Here is a 19,792-nt window from a genome sequence, read left to right on the forward strand (position 1 = left end):
GATCTTCAAGAGTCAGTAAAGGAATCCAGAATATCACACTGAACCCTAAAGGACATTTAAAAACCTCCATAATCTCAGGGAGAGGGACTCAATTAAAAAAAAAATTCTTGAGAGCGAGAACATTCCAGAGAGCTGTTGCGCAGCCATTGGTACCTGTATTGGGGAAACATAGCATACAAGCAAGAAGCTTACAGCCTCAGTGGCGAAAATTTTTTCATGTCAGAGACCGAGAACTCTTGCAGTCGTTTATGTCATCCCTTCTTCTCCAGACAGAAGATACCAAAAAGTTGCAATCAAAGATCTCTTCATCTTATTGATAAAGCCACTAATAATAAGCCAAAATGTCTGTCAACGTCAACCGCAGCGTGTCAGACCAGTTCTATCGCTACAAGATGCCCCGTCTGATTGCCAAGGTTGAGGGCAAAGGAAATGGAATCAAGACAGTTATAGTCAACAGGGTTGACGTTGCCAAGGCGCTTAATCGGCCTCCAACGTATCCCACCAAATATTTTGGTTGTGAGCTGGGAGCACAGACCCAGTTTGATGTTAAGAATGACCGTTACATTGTCAATGGATCTCATGAGGCGAATAAGCTGCAAGACATGTTGGATGGATTCATTAAAAAATTTGTTCTCTGTCCTGAATGTGAGAATCCGGAAACAGATCTGCATGTCAATCCAAAGAAGCAAACAATAGGTAATTCTTGTAAAGCCTGTGGTTATCGAGGCATGCTTGACACACATCATAAACTCTGCACATTCATTCTCAAAAACCCACCTGAGAATAGTGACAGCAGTACAGGAAAGAAAGAAAAGGAAAAGAAGAATAGAAAGGGCAAAGACAAGGAAAATGGCTCCGTATCCAGCAGTGAGACACCACCACCACCACCACCAAATGAAATTAGTCCTCCTCCACATACAGTGCAGGAAGAAGAAGAGGATGATGATTGGGGAGAAGATACAACTGAGGAAGCTCAAAGACGTCGAATGGATGAAATCAGTGACCACGCAAAAGTTCTGACTCTCAGCGATGATTTGGAAAGAACAGTTGAGGAGCGGGTCAATATCCTGTTTGATTTTGTTAAGAAGAAGAAAGAAGAGGGTATTATTGACTCATCTGACAAAGAAATTGTTGCTGAAGCAGAAAGACTAGATGTAAAAGCCATGGGCCCTCTTGTTCTGACTGAAGTTCTTTTTAATGAGAAGATCAGAGAACAGATTAAGAAATACAGGCGCCATTTCCTACGATTTTGTCACAACAACAAAAAAGCTCAACGGTACCTTCTTCATGGTTTGGAGTGTGTGGTAGCAATGCATCAAGCTCAGCTTATCTCCAAGATTCCACATATCTTGAAGGAGATGTATGATGCAGACCTTTTAGAAGAAGAGGTCATCATCAGCTGGTCGGAAAAGGCCTCTAAGAAATATGTCTCCAAAGAACTTGCCAAAGAGATTCGTGTCAAAGCAGAACCATTTATAAAATGGTTGAAGGAGGCAGAGGAAGAATCTTCCGGTGCTGAAGAAGAAGACGAAGATGAGAACATTGAGGTGGTGTATTCGAAGACTGCCAGTGTACCGAAAGTTGAAACCGTAAAGTCTGACAACAAGGATGACGACATTGATATTGATGCCATTTAAGGGGATGGATGCGACCTAGCTTAACAGTGTAATGCTGCAGTGTTTCCATTATCAGCCGGAAGTGCAACATGTATGTGCAGAAGCTCCAATGGCTAACATCATGCTACACTTTACACTAAAAATCTATTACTGTGAGTGGTCTGTAATTAAGCCCAATGAGACATCTAGGGAGTCCATACACATCAGTGAGCAGATGTAGTTTGCTTATTTATAGCATGTTTCTTTTTGAAAAAATTAGTGGTGGACACATTTGGATCACATTTATACAGTTATAAAAATAAAGATTTGATTTTGGTCATTCTATAGATGTTTGGCTCTGAATGACTTAGGCTGAAGTAACAGGTTCCTTTTTTAAATGTTGTGCCATCATTTCACCTGATGAGCATTCTTGGAGCCTGCTAGATATCGTTAAGTGCTGAGGCTGTTAAGAGGTCTTCAACAGAAGGTAAAGCAAACTTACTTCTAATTACCTTATTCAGCCCATTAAATACAGTACTAAAATTTTATCTGTAGTCCCTCAAATCGGCATCTGGTAATGTGCTTTGTGAGGTAGATTGATAAATGACAGTACAACATCTTACCAAGAAATAAATACAACCTGAGTGTCACGTAAGAGCAGGTTTTGAAACTTGGAGAGTTGTTTTCTTACATCCTGTACACTTGACCCAAATTGCAGTCTTTGAAATCATATGCGTTGCACATTGGATGAGCCAGGGAAATTATTACATTAACAAGCATTTTGTATGTATGTAGTTACTTTGTACTGAGAGAATTTGCTTTGGGGTGCAATTAAACAATAAACATTTTATTTGGGAAAAAAAAAAATTCTTGGAAAAGAAAAAGGAAAAGTTGTATGTTTCCTGCTCTTGTCTCTTGATGGAAACACATACACATGCAAAGATTCAATCACAACAAGAGTGCATCATATTGAGTTTACTAATTTTGTAAGACTTCATAGTTTTATAATACTAATAATTACCATTATTAAATACCTTGCTATCATGCTAGGCAAAGTGCCAGACCATTGACATATAATTCTTTTAAGACACTGAAGAACTATGAAAATTAGCTATTATTATGCTCACTTTAAAGATGAGGAAACAGACCCAGAAAGGTTAAGACATTTGCTCAAAATCATAGAGCTGGCAACTGGAGAAGCCAGTAGTCAGAGGCAAGGCTGTGAGGTGTGTGAGATTGTGCTTTCAACACCATACCATGGATTTTGTAATCCTGGCTCTAATTAGGAGACCTATATGGTGAACATGGTATTATTTGAATTTAACCATTTCACATACCTCATCTGAAAATTTCCTATAATTAGGAATTTCATGAAGAAAATTTAAAAAATTAGTTGAGGGTTTCAAGATGCATACTGTGAAAAGAAATGTGAATATTAGTATTCATCCTGTTCTATGAATTACTTTGAGCATAAATGTGAAATGCTGTCAGTGTACACATTGCGAGAGTAATCGATGGCCTGATTAGAAAAATGATAGAATGAGGTAAAGAAAGAGGTAGAGATTCTGGGAAATATGGATTGAAATGATGAAACAAAAAATGAGAGTAGAAACAACCTTACGCTCCCAAGTGTTGCCATAGAGGAGTAGAAGTCATCCTGAGAAAAGCTAAAGGCAAAAGACCCAGGTTCGTATTAATACAGTGGCTTGATAGTCCACACTATGAGATGCCACCAAAACTTGTCTGACCTAGCTGTGGGCGACTTGGCTCCAAGTTGTCTGGATATATTAAAATAAAATAAATTCCTTGTAATAAATTATCTAAGAAATGGAGGAAGCCATACTTTAGGGAATGCTAATAAAATGAATTGAAATGTTGGTGGTCTCAGTCCACCTCTAACTCAACAGGATCACTACCGATATGAAAATCCATGACGTTGACAAAAAGGAACATCATTAGTCTCATAAGTTCACACTTGAAAACTTTGGAACCTTAGGTCTCAGTGATTCTCCTGGAAATATGGTAGCTTAGGGTCTGAATAATATTTTTAACTTTTGTTATAAGCAGACATTGTAAATAACATGTGAGTACAACTCCAGAGTGGTTCTGATGTTTACCTTCTGAACCCATCTAGTTCTCAAGCTCCTTGATTATGCAACTCTTCTGCTCCTACAGCTAAACCATGTACACTATTTTGGGCCCTCCCCTAACTACACCTGGGTCAGAGGAGTGTGGTGTAGCCTGGTGTAGGGCTATACCAATCACCATGGAGATTATCAATCAAACATCAGCCTTATCTACACAATGTAGGAGGTGAATTATGAAGGATGAGTAACTAAGAGACTTACAAGGACGGAATCAAGTCCAAGTTGATAGAACGTTAGTGTTGAGCAGATAGAGGGGTCTTCAGGTATTGGAAGCTTAGTGAGGTTTCCATAATCCAGAATACGTACTAATCTTCAGCAGGAAGAATTTAAGAATAGAAATTACCTAAAGTCATTAGTAAACTAATTAGCATCAGTTCAACTATGCTGCTAATCTGATTTTGATCTTTCTCAGTTATGATAAAAGTCTCTGCCTGGTCATGATAGAAACTTTCTTTGTTCTTTAGTCTTCTCTACTTCCGAGATTAAAGCCCTGGCCTAAAATAAGAGCCCTAAGGTCCTGCTACCTAATGACAGGATATTGTTGATACCAACTCCCCATTACCCACTGCCCACTGAAATCTCATTCCTGCCTTCTCCATCGCTGAGTTCTGCCACCTGTCAGACCCGACTTCATTGGATTTCCCTCCCTAACTAGCCCCACACTGGCTGCTTCCCATCCCACTAACCTATTGCCTCTTGTTCTTCACCCTCTCTCATCTTCCACCTCCAGGGCATCACCAAGATTTGCTTTTAGAACCTTTCTTCTCTTCAATCCCACTGCCAGTGCCCTAGTTTGAGAATTTACTCTCTCTTCCTTCTTTTACATAAGTTGTGTGTATCCAGCTCAATCTACCATGCATACTTTTAGTAGCTATGTTTACTGAACAAAAATCTGCTTCTGTCAATTTTCCACTTGCAAACCCTTCATTTGCCACCCAATATAAATAATATCTACATCACTCAGCACGGCTTGCAAGGTCTTTCCCTATGACCTTTCAGGCTACCTCTCCCTGTTCTTTCCCGTACGATCCAATAAACGCATTCTTTAAAGTTCAGCTCAAATATTACCTCCTCGTGACCTCTCTAAAAGAAAATATCTTGCTTCCTCATCTGTCTTACAATAATTTACAAATACCTTTATTGTAACACATATCATATTGCTTACATGTATGCTTTCTTCATTAGATTGTAAACTCTTGGAGGACAAGGAGCATGCCTTCTTCATTTATAGTTCTGTAACAAGCGTGGTGACTGGCAGGTAGTCACTGGCAACAAATGTTTGTTGAATGAATAAATAATCCCTAAATATTGTGACCTATCTTTTAGTCTGAATTTCCCTCAGTTCCCTGAAGAAATAGTCCCTCTGGAATATATTCTTGTCTATCTATCTACCTGTCTATCTGTCTATCTACCTGTCTATCTACCTGTCTATCTATCTATCTATCTATCTATCTATCTATCTATCTATCTATCTATCAATCATCTATCTATCACATCCCTATATACAAAGAAAACAAAGGAGAAAGGAGAGTAGGGCTTATTCCAGGTTCCAGTCCCTCCTGATCTACATTCTCCTGTAATTCTTAGCCTATGTTAGACCATGTCTGAAAAGAAAATGTTGGTGAAGCCCTTGGTCCTGACTAGCTGTCATGTCTCTATTCCGGCTTGCTCCTGGATTTTTTTTTCCAGTTTCCTGATGCTGCATCACTCTGTCGCCAGTCCTCACTGTTTATTTCTATGGAACACGAAATAGTGAATGGTCCATCTTTCCTGCCGATACTAGTCATTGCTGAAATAGCCACCCTAAAGATCTCACAATCTCTGTTTATAACCATGAATTCAAGTCATGAAGACTCTCTCCCTTAACTACACAGGATGATCAGTTGTTTTATCTATCATTTTTTCTGTTCTTACTTTTGTCCTTAATTGTTAGAGAAAACTTTCATATAACACAGTTACTACATAAATGCCCCTCCCTTCACACCTTAGGATGCCTCTGGCCATCTCTGTAGGTATGCCTGAGAGGTTTTGTAAAGTACCATGCATTTGGGAAAAATAACTTTATTGATATAAGCACTTCCTGGAGGATATTTTTTCACTATACAAAAAACTCATATTTGATCATTGTTTTCTCTATATCTGCCTCTCTCTCACACATACATTCTCAGTGTGTGTGTGTGTGTGCGTGAGAGAGAGAGAGAGAGAGAGAGAGAGAGAGAGAGAGAGAGAGAGAGTGTCCACTGACTTCTGCATCTGTAGTAGCTGGAAATAGCATTACATCACATATACCCCCACTGCGCGCGCACGCACACACACACACACACACACACACACACACACACACAAATATATACACCTCTGCCATAGTCTTCCTTCAGTTCTATTCTCCATTTCCAGCCTTGTCAGCCCTCCTGATTTCCTCTTCTCCAAACCTCAAGGAAACTGTTAATGCGTATCTGAGAATGAAAACGTTGGGCATATGAAAAAACTGAAAGACAATCCATATTGGCATAAAATGGTTTGCTGATATCCAGAAAAGCCTTATTCTCTCTCATGCTCATTCCCTCTACATCTTTTACCTCCTTCTCTCTGTCTCTCTCTCATTCTGTCTCTATCACACGCACACACAACACACGTGCACACACACACACACACACACACACACACATAGAGAGAGAGAGAGAGAGAGAGAGAGAGAGAGAGAGAGAGAGGAGAACTGGCTATAAAGAAAGCAGCATTTGAGGGCATCCAAGGTAACTTGAACATTTTGTTTGCTTGGGATCAATACCATTGTCCTGGAAGTACAAGCTCCAAGTGGAAGTGTTTTAGCCAGGTACTGCTCCACCACTGTATGGCTAACTAAGCAGGAACATCAGCTTCAATGATGCCATGGAATTAAGAGAATATTCAACCTGGAAAAATTCTAACCTCAAACAGCACCTCCCAAAAGATGACTATAGCTCCTGTAGGAAATCATTTAACCACAAATTCCAGCTGCCCTTCACTCCCACAGCCTCAGTCATACATCTCAAAGGGCTGATCCTTGAATCGTGACAACCTGACCCACATCAGCAGCTCAGAGGCCAGATGGCAAAACAATGCCTTTCCAGCCTAGTGGGTAGGAAAAGGGAGGGACAACCAATTGAATGATTATAATTGAAATCCTATAATTTATTATTTGTCAATAACTTCTGCCTTGGGGGAGTTCTCTTCACTCCTTAGCAAATGCTGGCAGCCACAATATGTAACCACAGACACCTAAAACACCTCTGAAACCATTTCATCATGTGGCAACAATGAAATAAGGTCTCTGTGGAGATAGAGAAGACATGCCAGCCACATCACAGAGTTCACTATTCAACAGACAGAAATTTTAAAGACTTAGGAGGGAAAATTCCTGTGAGATTCTGAGGGTAAACGCTATCATGAAAGTGGGATCAGCCGGACTGGCAGGAAGTGTGGCATAAAAAACCCAAGAGCTAACCTCCTGTCTGCAATATCATGTGAAGTTGATGGTTCTGTTACCCCTGCAGTTATTAAACTGCACAGATCAAATAACCACCTGAACTGAGTCAAGCAGAGAAATTTACTTCCATCATAGATTAGCAGCTCTCAGGTTGGAAGGGGCAACTACCAGACATCGACCCGATGTTCCTCTACTCAGCTCCTCTCTGAATGATCCCTGTCTCATGTTCATTTCCCTGTAATTGATGCAACCTGATGCAACATGAAGAGGATTTGGAGTGGAAAGCCCTGAGTTGGAGGCCTGGGTCTTGACTTTTTAATGTACACCAGCCATGCCACATTAGCCTTTCTAGTCTTCCACTACAATATGAGCAGATTGAACTAGTTGATGCCAAGATTCCATCCAGTTCAAAATTCTCTAGGCAATAATAGGGAACTCACTGTCTCCAAACATAATTATTTGCATGTTTGGACAACTCTATTAAAAAGTCCTTACTTATATAAAGTCAAAACATGGTTTCTTTTTCTTTTCTTTTTTTTCTTTTTTTTTTGAGACAGAGTTTCGCACTTGTTACCCAGGCTGGAGTGCAATGGCGCGATCTTGGCTCACCGCAACCTCCACCTCCTGGGTTCAGGCAATTCTCCTGCCTCAGCCTCCCGAGTAGCTGGGACTACAGGCACACGCCACCATGCCCAGCTATTTTTTTTGTATTTTTAGGAGAGACGGGATTTCACCATGTTGACCAGGATGGTCTCAATCTCTTGACCTCATGATCCACCCGCCTTGGCCTCCCAAAGTGCTGGGATTACAGGAGTGAGCCACCATGCCCGGCCCCAGTTTCTTATAGTTTCTATATATTTATCTGAGTTCTACCTGACTTGGGATTATATAGTCCAAGTATAATCCCTCTTTTATATAACATCCATTCATATAGCCAAAGACAGACATTGAGTCTCCCATCCATCCATCCACCCACCCATCCACCCATCCACCCATCCATCCATCCATCCATCCATCCACCCATCCATCCATCCATCCACCCATCCACCCATCCACCCACCCATCCACCCATCCACCCACCCATCCACCCATCCATCAACCCATCCACCCATCCACCCATCCATCCACCCATCCACCCATCCATCCACCCACCCATCCACCCATCCATCCACCCATCTATCCATCCATCCATCCACCCATCCATCCATCCACCCATCCACCCATCCATCCACCCACCCATCCATCCACCCATCCACCCATCCACCCATCCATCCATCCATCCATCCATCCATCCACCCATCCATCCACCCATCCACCCATCCAACCATCCACCCATCCACCCATCCATCTATCCACCCATCCATCCATCCATCCACCCATCCACCCATCCATCCACCCATCCATCCATCCACCCATCCACCCACCCATCCATCCATCCATCCATCCACCCATCCACCCATCCATCCACCCATCCATCCATCCACCCATCCACCCATCCACCGATCCATCCACCCATCCATCCATCCACCCATCCACCCATCCATCCATCCATCCATCCATCCATCCACCCATCCATCCACCCATCCACCCATCCATCCATCCATCCATCCATCCATCCATCCATCCATCCACCCATCCATCCACCCATCCATCCACCCATCCACCCATCCATCCACCCATCTACCCATCCATCCATCCATCCATCCATCCACCCATCCATTCACCCATCCACCCATCCATCCATCCACCCATCCATCCACCCATCCATCCACCCATCCACCCATCCATCCATCCACCCACCCATCCATCCATCCACCCATCCACCCACCCATCCATCCATCCATCCATCCATCCATCCATCCACCCACCCATCCATCCATCCATCCATCCATCCATCCATCCACACACCCATCCACCCATCCATCCACCCATCCACCCATCCATCCACCCACCCATCCACCCATCCATCCACCCACCCATCCATCCACCCATCCATCCACCCACCCATCCATCCCACTGAGTTCTGTTTGCCACTCATCTAGACAATCATTCTATCTACTTTACTCAGAACACATACCAATTTGTCCATATCCTTATTGAAAAATAGTCATCAGAACAGAACAAAGAGCTACAGAAACAATCTGTTGAATGCTGAGTGAAGAACATCACTACCTATTTTGTTCCAGCTACTGTGTTTCTTTCAATGCAGCCTAACATCACATTACCTTTTTGGATATGGCATCACGCTGCCACTGCCAGAATACTGCTGCTTTTACTCGTGTCTTCTACCCTATCCTTGTAAAGTTAATTTGGAACTGGAGTTAGAATTTTACTTTCCTATCATATTCATTTGTCAGATTCGAGCCATTGGTGCAACACACTAAAATCTTCTTGAATCCTCAGTCTATCCTAAAAATATTTGCCATCTAACCAAATTTTCATCTAAGTTATTGATAAAATATAATAAGCATAACATGGTCTGGAAAAAAGTCCTGGAGCAGACCACTAAACACTACCCTCCATATTTACATAATTCTGCAAGATTTGGGGTCTTCTGGCCATTAAAAGGTCAGATCCAAGATTGCCTCATTTTTGACACTCTCTCAACTACCTCCTTCACTCACTTATAGTCCCTGGTCTAGTCTTTCTGTTGATCCTGCAATGATTTTCACAGTAAAGTTCACCTAAGATGTGGGTACTTGGAGAAAAACCACCGTTTAAAACATTAGAAATATAAATAAGGCTAACAGAAAAAGGACAAAACTTCACACCCAGAAGAATATGCCATGGTGGAAATAATGTGGGAGCTGGAGTGTAAATAACCTCAGATTAAATCTTAGTTCTGTAACTTACTTGCTTGGTGACCTTGGGTACCTTATCAGTATCAGTTGTCTCGTCTCGAAAGTAGAGGTAATAATAATGACCTCACAGGGTTGTCCTGATCATTAAAATTAATACATGCAAAATATTAGCACATAATAGGTATACAATATAGATTACTATCATTATTACAGCATGGTAGAGGTGAAAATGCAATAACCACTGGCAAAAAAAAAAATTAAACCCAAGAAGAAAAAACTAGAAAATAAAGATCTGTGTTCTATAGGTGTTGACCGATACTCCTCAAAACAAAGAATCAATGATGTAATGAGGTTAAGAATTAGGACATTAAAAACAGTTTTAAACACTCTGGCATATTTTTATCTCTTTGACTCTGAACAAGATTGGCACACCCTTGCAACTCTTATTTGATCATGTCTCAGCCATTGCTATAGGGCCTAACGACACATAGGATGACTCAGACTTAGTCAATGCTAGTGTGAGAATAAACAAAATTTGAGGCACCAAGGGGCAGGGGGAAGACATATAAATAAGTAATTAATATAAAATATCACCAGTGCCATTGAGAGGTAAATACAGAGTATACAAGGGAACAATGATAAATCTGGAGATGTCAGATAAGGCTTTATGCAGGAGGTGATAATTCTGAAGTATCTTAAAAGATAAAGAGAACTTAAGGTTGAGGGTCTCTCAAATTAAGGTAGTGGAGGATAGCACACAAATATTTTAAACAGTAGTGGACCAATACGGGCTCATCCAAGAAATACTGATCACTCTAGAGTGACTTTTCCTTGAGATACAGGTAATAAGAAAGACAGCTGGAAAGATAGATTCATGCCTATGGTAAAGGGGCTTGTATGTCAAGTAAAGAAATTTGGAAATCTGCAGGCAAGAAGAAACCAGCACAGGGAATGACATACGTTGGTAAGATGAATTAGCCAGCTTAATAGGAGAAAGAGAGGCTAGCTACAACACTTTTTTCTTTTAACCAATGCCCAATTGAAAGATGGTCAAGTCCAGAACTAAAATTACAGCACTGGAGGTAGAGAATAGGCCCACATAACAAGACACAAGTCTGAGTAGAATTGATATGATGTGACACGAGTATGCGGGGTTAAAGAAAAGGAGAAATGAAAATAACTTTGTCTAGCTCGAGACACCCAGTGTGTGGGGACATCATTACCAATGTATGCACTTCTGGAGGATAGTACATTTTGGTCGGAGGCACAAGGTAACTTCAGTTTTCAATAGTATGGATTGAGATAACCATGAGACATCCACATGGAGATGGAATCTGCTCAACTTAACAGTGTGTAGATCATAAGAGAGACAAGGGATAGGAGTCCCCTGTATATTTGTGGCAATAAATGAGAAAACTCATGGTTTAAGAAGGGAGAGTATGTTGAACATGTCTCTGATGCCGTGCTGCAATAAGCTTGAAAACAAAGTAAAATTACACTAATGATTCTGACCTAATAAACTCATGCTTCTAGCGATCACCGCTTCGAACTCAACTGCTACATTCTTGCTCTTCTTTGAAAAATTAAAATTAAATTTGCCTATCAATAATTTCTGGAAGATAGCTTTCATCTCATGGCAAGTTCTCTCAGTACCCAAAGATGGGATTCAATAGATTAAAAAGGAACATATTATAGATGCTTGTGATGTTTTCTTATCATAAATTAAATTTCAAGTTCTATAAATGTATTAATATGTCCTACTCTTCTAGAGACAAGGATCAGGAAGTGTATTTATCAATAGATATTTATCAAGCACCTACCAAGCCAAAGTGGAGTTACAAAAAAGTAGGTGTGGGCCCTGCACACAAAGAAGCTGTATTAGCCAAAGGGACCCTTCCATAAAATTTCCAATATGTAAACCTAAGTTTGGAACTTGCTAAAACAAGTACAGATGAGTACGTGAGGAAGCTGGGAAGTAAACACACATTGCTGGAGAAATAGAGGTGGAGTTATGGGTGGATCTAGGTTTGGTTAGGAATGAATCAGACCATCCCACAGAGGGTGACTCCTCCCTGCATGGGCCTGCTGCTACTATAAAAAAGCGATTATCTCAGACTTCAGTACCCAGCAAGGTCCTTCAGGCTACATTATATTTGCTCTTTGGGTGAACAAGGTAAGAAGGAATACATTTAACTTTGCCTCCTTACTATTAAGCAAGGTGGAAATCTGAATGTGTGAGTACTATAAGGCTCTCCAAGTTTAGGGGTTTTTTTCTTTCTTTTTAGTGGCACTGTCACTGACAGGTTGATTTGTATACCAAAGGAAAATGAGGGCATAAATTTGCGTTCCATAGCGCTGTTCAATACTGTGTATTGTTAGATTGTTCATGTATTCATTTATTTAACAAATATGTATTAACTACTTTCTATTTGGTCTTGGCTCTGATTATGCAGCGGGGAGCTACATAAACTTGCTAGCAGCTTACATTTGTAGGGGGAAACATTCAGTAAACAACAATAAATGAATAAGATAATTTCAAATAATGGTAAGAATAATGAAGAATATAAAAGAGTGATGTAGTAGGCAGGGGTATTCCATCTTTCAGCTTCCCTGGGCTACACTGGAAGAATTGTCTTGGGCCACACATAAAATATACTAACACTAATAGCTGATGAGCTTTTTTTTTAAAAAAAAACAAAACTCATAATGTTTAAGAACGCCTACAAATTTGTAAATTTGGGCACATTCGAAACTGTCCTGGACCACAGATTGGACAAGCCTGTAGTAAAGCGATGGGAGGGAGGAGGAGGATGCTTTAAATTACATGGCCAGGGGACGACCTCTCTTGGGAATTCTCTGTTGAGTTGGGATCTTAATAACAAAAGAAACTAGCCAAGGCAAAGCTCAAGATTCTAAGTAGGAGTAAATTTGTTTCAAAGAACAAAAAGAAGCTAGTGTGTCTTAGAACATACATAATTAAAAAGAGGACCAGTGGTATATGGTGATGTCAGAGAGCTAGACAGAAGGAGGCCATGTAAAAAGGGGCACGGTATAAGTAAAAGGGTACATGTTAGATTTTGACATGTACTTAAAAGGGTATTAAGCAAAAGGAGGAGTAAGATGATATAAGTTTTGAAAACACCACTCTGGGCTGCTATGTGGAAAACAGGATTATAGGAAGGCAAGAGCAGGAACATGGAGAGAGACTGCTGTCACTTATGTGAAAGATGATGGAAATAATAGAAATAATGAGAAATAACTGCTCCAACCAAAATCTAGAAGTTATCCATGATTCCTGTTTTCTCGTCACACTGATTCATCACCATGTCCAGTCAACCCTGCCTATAAACATGCTGATCTATCCATTTATCTCCCTCGCCAGCATTATCATCCTAATTCAGGATACTCTTTTCTCCCAACACTATCATGTTATCTGAAAATACCACAACTTATTTATCCATTTTTCTATGGATAGATATTTGGGTCACTTCCATTTTGGGAGGTATTATAAATAACAGGGCCATGCACATTTTTGTATATTACTTTTGGTTACATGTATATACATATTTCTGTTGGGAATATTCTTAGGAGTCAATTGCTAGGACTTAGATACTGTCAAACAATTTTCCAACGTGCTTCTGGTTTATGCTGCCTGGTTTATATTTTTTAATATTAAAAAAATCTCAATTTTCCACATTCTCACCAATATTTTGTATTGTCAAGGGTTGTTTTCTTTTTTATCTTTTTAATAAAAAGATTTTTTTGGTCTCATACGTTATTTCAATCTGCATTTCCCTGGTGCATAACAAGGCTGAGAACTTCTGATATGCTTATTGGCCACCTGGATATCCTTTTCTGTAAAGTTTCTAAGGTAGAGATTCATTTTCCTGTTGGGTTAACTGTATTTTTTTCTATTGATTTATAGGAGTGATGTTTACACTCAGGGACAGATTCTGTTATTGCTTAAGTGTGTGTTGTACATCCTCCACTGTGTGGCTAGTCCTTCTCTCTTTTAATGGCATCTTTAAAAGACTAAACATTCCTACTTTCGATGCAGTACAATTCATCAGTCTTTTTCTTACTGATTAGTATGTTTTGAATTTTATTTATTTCCCCACCCCCATGTCCTGAAGATGTACTCCAATATTATCTTCTCTTATTGCTTATATGTAAAATCTATCTGGTAACTAATTTTTCCCCAACTGAAAATTCGATTAACCCAGCATCATTTGTTCAAAAGGCTATTCTTTCCCTGCTAACCTACACTACCATCTTTAGCATTAACTAAATGTCCCGAGTGATATAAGACTGATTCTCTGCTATTATCTTTTATCATTCCATTTGTTTAGCCTTGTACCAATGCCGTATTGTCTTCCTTTATAACACACCTTGCTATCTGGCATGTCTTCCAACTTCGTCTCCTTCAAGATTGTCTTACCTAATCTTGGCCCTCTACATTTTCATCTACATTTTAGAAATTAACTTATCAATCTTTATTTTTTAAAAACTTCAGATATTCAGAATGGGATTTCATTGCATCTATAAATGAATTTGAGGGGATTTGATGTCTTAATGCTATTGAGACTTTCAATTCATAAACAAGCTATATATTCTTCCATGTATTTAAATCTTTTTTTATTATTGTACTTTAGATTCTAGGGTACATGTGCAACTCATGTAAGATTGATGCATAGGTACATTCATGGCAAAGTGGTTTGCTGCCTCCATCCTCCCATCATCTATACCTGAAATTTCTCCCTATGTTATTCCTCCCCATCCTCCCTCCCACTATCCCTCCCCTAGTTGCCCCCACAATGGACCCTGGTGTGTGATGCTCCCCTCTCTGTGTCCACATATTCTCATTGTTCAACACCTGCCTATGGGTGAGAACATGCAGTGTTTGATCTTCTGTTCTTGTGTCAGTTTGCTGAGAATGATTAAATCTTTAGTTTATCTCAACATTTATAGTTTTCTGAGTATAGCTCTTTCATGTTTTCGTTTATTCCTAAACATTTTCTGTTATATGCTTTTATGAATAGCCTTTCTTATTTCATTTTCTCAACACTTTTAATCTCAACATTTGTAATATTCTGAGACTTAAATAGATTTATTCCTAAAATTTTCCCATTCTCTTGTTTTTGTAAATAGCATCCTTTCTTATTTTACTTTCTAATTCTTTCTTGCTGTTATGTAGAAATACAATTGGTTTTTGTATAGTTATAACCAGAAAGATGTTTAGTTTACTTATTAGAATAATTGAATTTTTCACATACGAAAGTTATATCATTCTGCAAGTAATAATAGTTTTATTACTTTTCCAATTACTCTGCTTTTAATTCCTTTTCTTAACTTATTGCTCTACCTAGGACTTTTAGTACAAAGGTAAATAGAATGATATTACGCATAGTATATATCAGTAGGATGATACAGGAATACTAGTCTCATTCCCAAACTTGGAGGTGAAACCTTTCATTTCACCATTAAATATAATTTTTGCTATGACATTTTCATAGACATAATTAATCTATTTATTAATCAGAATTAATGTTGAATTTCATCAAGTTTTTACATCTATTATGAAGTTCATATGATTTTCTCCATTATTCTAGTTCAGTACTTAATTGGTTGGTTTTCAACTGTTAATCCAAACATGAATTTTTGGAATAAAATGTACCTAGGAATGATGAATATTCTTTTTATATAACACTGGATTCAGTCTACTATTATTTTCTTTCAGAGTTTTGCATCTATATGAAAGGAATTGTCCTGAAAATTTTGATTCTTATAACATTGTCAGGGTACAGTATTGAGGCCAAGCTGGATTAATAAAATGGGTGTTTCTTTTTTTTCCTTTCCCTGAAGTAATCTACGTGCTATTATAGTTATTTCTTTTTTACACACTGAGTAGAATTCAGTAAAGCCACCTGACCTGCAGTTTCTCCCCTACTGGAAATGAATGCATTTAAGATTCAATTTCTTTAATAAACATAAGACTATTTAGATTTTCTATTTATTGTTGATTCTGTTTAGTAGCAAGTGTTTTTCTAGAAACACTTCTATGTCATCTAAATTTTCAAATTAACTGGTATTATATTTTCTTATGCTCTTGTCATCTTTCTAATATCCAAAACATCGATAGTAATGTCCCCTTTTCCTTTCCTGATATTGGTACTTAGGCCTGTGCTCTTCTTTTCTTGCTAGGGTTATCAGTTTTATTAGATTTTTCAAAGACTAAATCTCTTGGCACTGTTGATTCTCTAAATTTTCTATTTTATTAGTTTCAGTTATTTTATTATCTCCTTCATTATACTTTCTTAGGGCTTAATTTGTTCTTTTTAAAACTTCTTGAGATATATAATTAGGTAATTAAATTTTCAGTCTTTCATATATATATAATTTATATATACACAACTGTATGCTGCTTGTAAGAATCACACATAAAATATGACAACAGTGATTGAAAATGAAAGGATGCAAAAAAGATACCATTCATATATATTGTGTATATATATATGTATATAAGTGTGTGTGTATATATATATATATAGGATATTTATTGCCTATATACATATATAGAATAGGAATACATTAATTCCTTACGGAATACATTAATTCTATGCCTAATGGATATTTATTGCCTATCTCTCTCTATAGGTAGATAGATAGATAGATAGATAGATAGATAGATACAGATATTTATTGCCTATATATATTGCCTATATATATATGCATATATATAGGCAATAAATATCTATTAGGCATGGAATTAATGTATTCCATAAGTTCAGATTTTTCTCATTTTCATTTAGTTCAAACTATTTTCTAATTTTGCACTGCAATTTATTCAGTGACCCACTAATTTTTTAGATGTTATTGCTTAATTTTCAAACACTTGAAGATTTTTCTAGTTATACTCCTATTATTTAATTCTTGCTTCATTCCACTGTATTAGACAACAAACTCTATAATTTCAATGCTTTAAAATTTATTGAAACTTGCTTTATGACCCAGTATATGGTCAATTTCAAAAGGATGGGTATTCTGCAGTGGTTAGGTGCAGCATTCAATGCCTGTTAATGTTTTATTATAATTTGTAGAAATATTCTACATTCTTACAGACTTTTTTACTTGTTCTATCAGTTGCTGAAGGAGGTATGTTTAAATCCCCCACCATGATTGTAGATTGCCTATTTCTCCTTATATGTCTGTCAATTTTTATTTATGTATTTTGAGGCTTTCTGGAGAATTGATCTTTTATTGTTATAAAATTTCCTACTAGCAATATTTTTTGCCTTAAAGTCTACTTGACAGATATTATTACAACAGTAACAGCTTTCTTTCAGTGTTGAATGGTATCTCTCTCTTCCATCCTTTCACACTCAATCACTTTAATCATCTTTTATGTGTGTCTCTTATAAGCAGCATACAGTTTTTTTTCATTCCAGTGTGACAGTCTTGTCTCTTAATTAGAGTATTTACTCCATTTATATTCAGTGTTATTATGGAACCACTTGGTTTACATCTACCATATTACTACCTGCTTTCTACTATTTCACCTGTTCTATTTTTTTTTTTCTATTCTTGACTTTTTTGGATTAAGTAAATATTTGCCAGTTAATTGTGTTTATACTAAAGCTTAATAATTATATACTCTCTTATTACTATTTTCATGCTAGCCCTAAAAATTATAGCATTCATCCTTGATTTGTTAGAGTATATTATTTAAAAAAATACTTTAACATCTACCCAGATAATACAAGTGTCCTACGATACTTGAACTCCATTTTGTCACGGCCTTATCTGGGATTGTTACATATTTTAATTCTATTCATCTTAAATCCTGAAAGATATTAATATTTTATGCAATGAATATCTAGCTATGTTTTTCCACACATATGCTCTTTCTGTTGTTCTTATTCTTTCTTGCTTCTCTGTTCTTCCAAGTAGGATCATCCTTTAATATTTTCTTTAAGGCAGGTCTCTGGTGATTAGCTCTGTTTTTGTTTGCTTGACAATAGCTTTGCGTGTTTTCTTTTTGGTGGTTTACTGTTAGTATAGAACTTATTTTTCTTCAGAAAGATGTATGTAACATTTCATTGTCTTTTAGCTCCCATTGTTTCTTTTGAAAAAGACAGATATCAATCTTATTGTTGCTCCTTTGAAGGTAATACATGTGTTTCTCTGGCTGCTCTTAAGATTTCCTCATTGCCTCAAATGTTCAGCAGTTTTAGTATCCTGTGTCTTGCTTTAGTTTTCTTTTATATCTCTAACTTGGAGTTTACAATATCCTTTTAAACCTGTGCCTTCACATCTTTCATCAGTCTTACAAAATTCTGTCATTTAATTCTTAAAATACTGTATTTCCCTTTAAATCTAAATGTAGGCCCCACAAAATTGTCACAATCTTGATAGTTCTGTGATACTTTCAAACACACACACACACACACACACAGTTTTCTAGTTGTATTCAGTTAGTCTGAAACAAACTAATAAACAATTGTACAAAGCAGTCTTTAAAAATCAAACCATATTAGATCACTCTCTTACCAAAAAATATCGTCTAGTCTCATCATACCTAAAATAAAATGCACAAATGTCACTTGATTTAGAAAATCATCATTATCTGACCCCATCTGTATCTTTGACTTTATCTTGTATTACTTCTGCTTTGTCTAGAATTTTCTGAGTTGGTATTTTTCTATATCACTAACATGCCAAGCTGATTTTCATCTCAGAATCTTTGTACTGTTCACTTTGCTAAAATTCTCCAATTAATTAACCAGGGTACTTCCTTCTTATTTTTCCATTTTAAGCTCAAATGTCCCCTCTATCACAATATAGTCTTTAATTAACCTAAAGTACCCAAAGATATTCTACATAATATCACTCTTATTTTAATCCTGTATGTATCACTTATCAATATCTAATTGTTGAATTCATTTATTTGTTTGTTTATTGTCTTCACAAAAGTAGGCAGGTACCTCATCTATCTTGTTCACTACTATAGCTCTAAAGCATGAAATGGTGCCTAACCCTTTAGCAGCTGTTCAATATTTGTTAAATGAATGAATGAATGAATGTAGAGCTCAGGGAAAAGGTTATGCCTGGAGGTATCAATTTTGAAGTCATCAGATAGATGGTATCTGAAGTCATGAGATCCAATGAGATTGCCTCAGAAAGGTGTGGAGATTTTTTTTTAAAGAAGGTGTAAGGCACAGCCATAGATATTTCCAACCATTTAAGATTGAGCAGAAGAGAGGTTAGCAAAAATTACTGAGAGAGAGCAGCATTCAATAGGTAAGAGGAACATCAGAAGAATATGGTGTCATGAGATCCAAGAAACAAAAAGATTCCCTTAAGAAAGGAATGGTTAATTCTACTTCACATACCAAGAAATTTAGTAAGATGATGATGGTGAGGGTGATAATGGAGAAATGACAGTGTATTCAGCAACTTGGAGGACACACATGATTTGACACAAAGCAGTTTCAGTAGAGTTTTGGTGATAGAAAATTGAGAAAAGCAGGTTAAAAAGAAAACAGATGACATTTTAAGAGAGAAAGCAGAGAAAACTTCTCCAAGACGCCTGTGAAATAAAGCAGTTATTAGGTTAGTAAGATGTTGGGAGAAATATTGAGGTGGGAGGAATACTAGATCAAGGGAAGGGTTTTAAGGTGGAAATACTCCATTATATTTCTGTGATGATAAAAATAAACTAGTAGAGAAGGCAACAGAGTGGAGGTAGGGAAAAGGGACTAAGTCTAGGGATATTTTGAAAGTAGA

At 37.7% G+C, this 19,792-nt stretch overlaps 1 protein-coding gene, 1 long non-coding RNA gene and 1 pseudogene across 5 annotated transcripts in view; 1 reads left to right on the forward strand and 2 right to left on the reverse strand.

Annotated features, from left to right (window-relative positions):
* LOC103788982 (uncharacterized) overlaps positions 1-19,792 on the reverse strand; it is an 870,763-nt gene that overhangs the window by 514,806 nt on the left and 336,165 nt on the right. The window lies entirely within an intron of this gene.
* LOC103788983 (uncharacterized) overlaps positions 1-19,792 on the reverse strand; it is a 209,007-nt gene that overhangs the window by 99,192 nt on the left and 90,023 nt on the right. The window lies entirely within an intron of this gene.
* On the forward strand, positions 111-2,462 carry LOC118149228 (eukaryotic translation initiation factor 5 pseudogene; annotated as a pseudogene). The gene has a single exon (XR_013529199.1). The product of XR_013529199.1 is annotated as a eukaryotic translation initiation factor 5 pseudogene (transcript).

Source organism: Callithrix jacchus, chromosome 18 (genome assembly GCF_049354715.1).
Source record: "Callithrix jacchus isolate 240 chromosome 18, calJac240_pri, whole genome shotgun sequence".
NCBI lineage: Eukaryota > Metazoa > Chordata > Mammalia > Primates > Cebidae > Callithrix > Callithrix jacchus.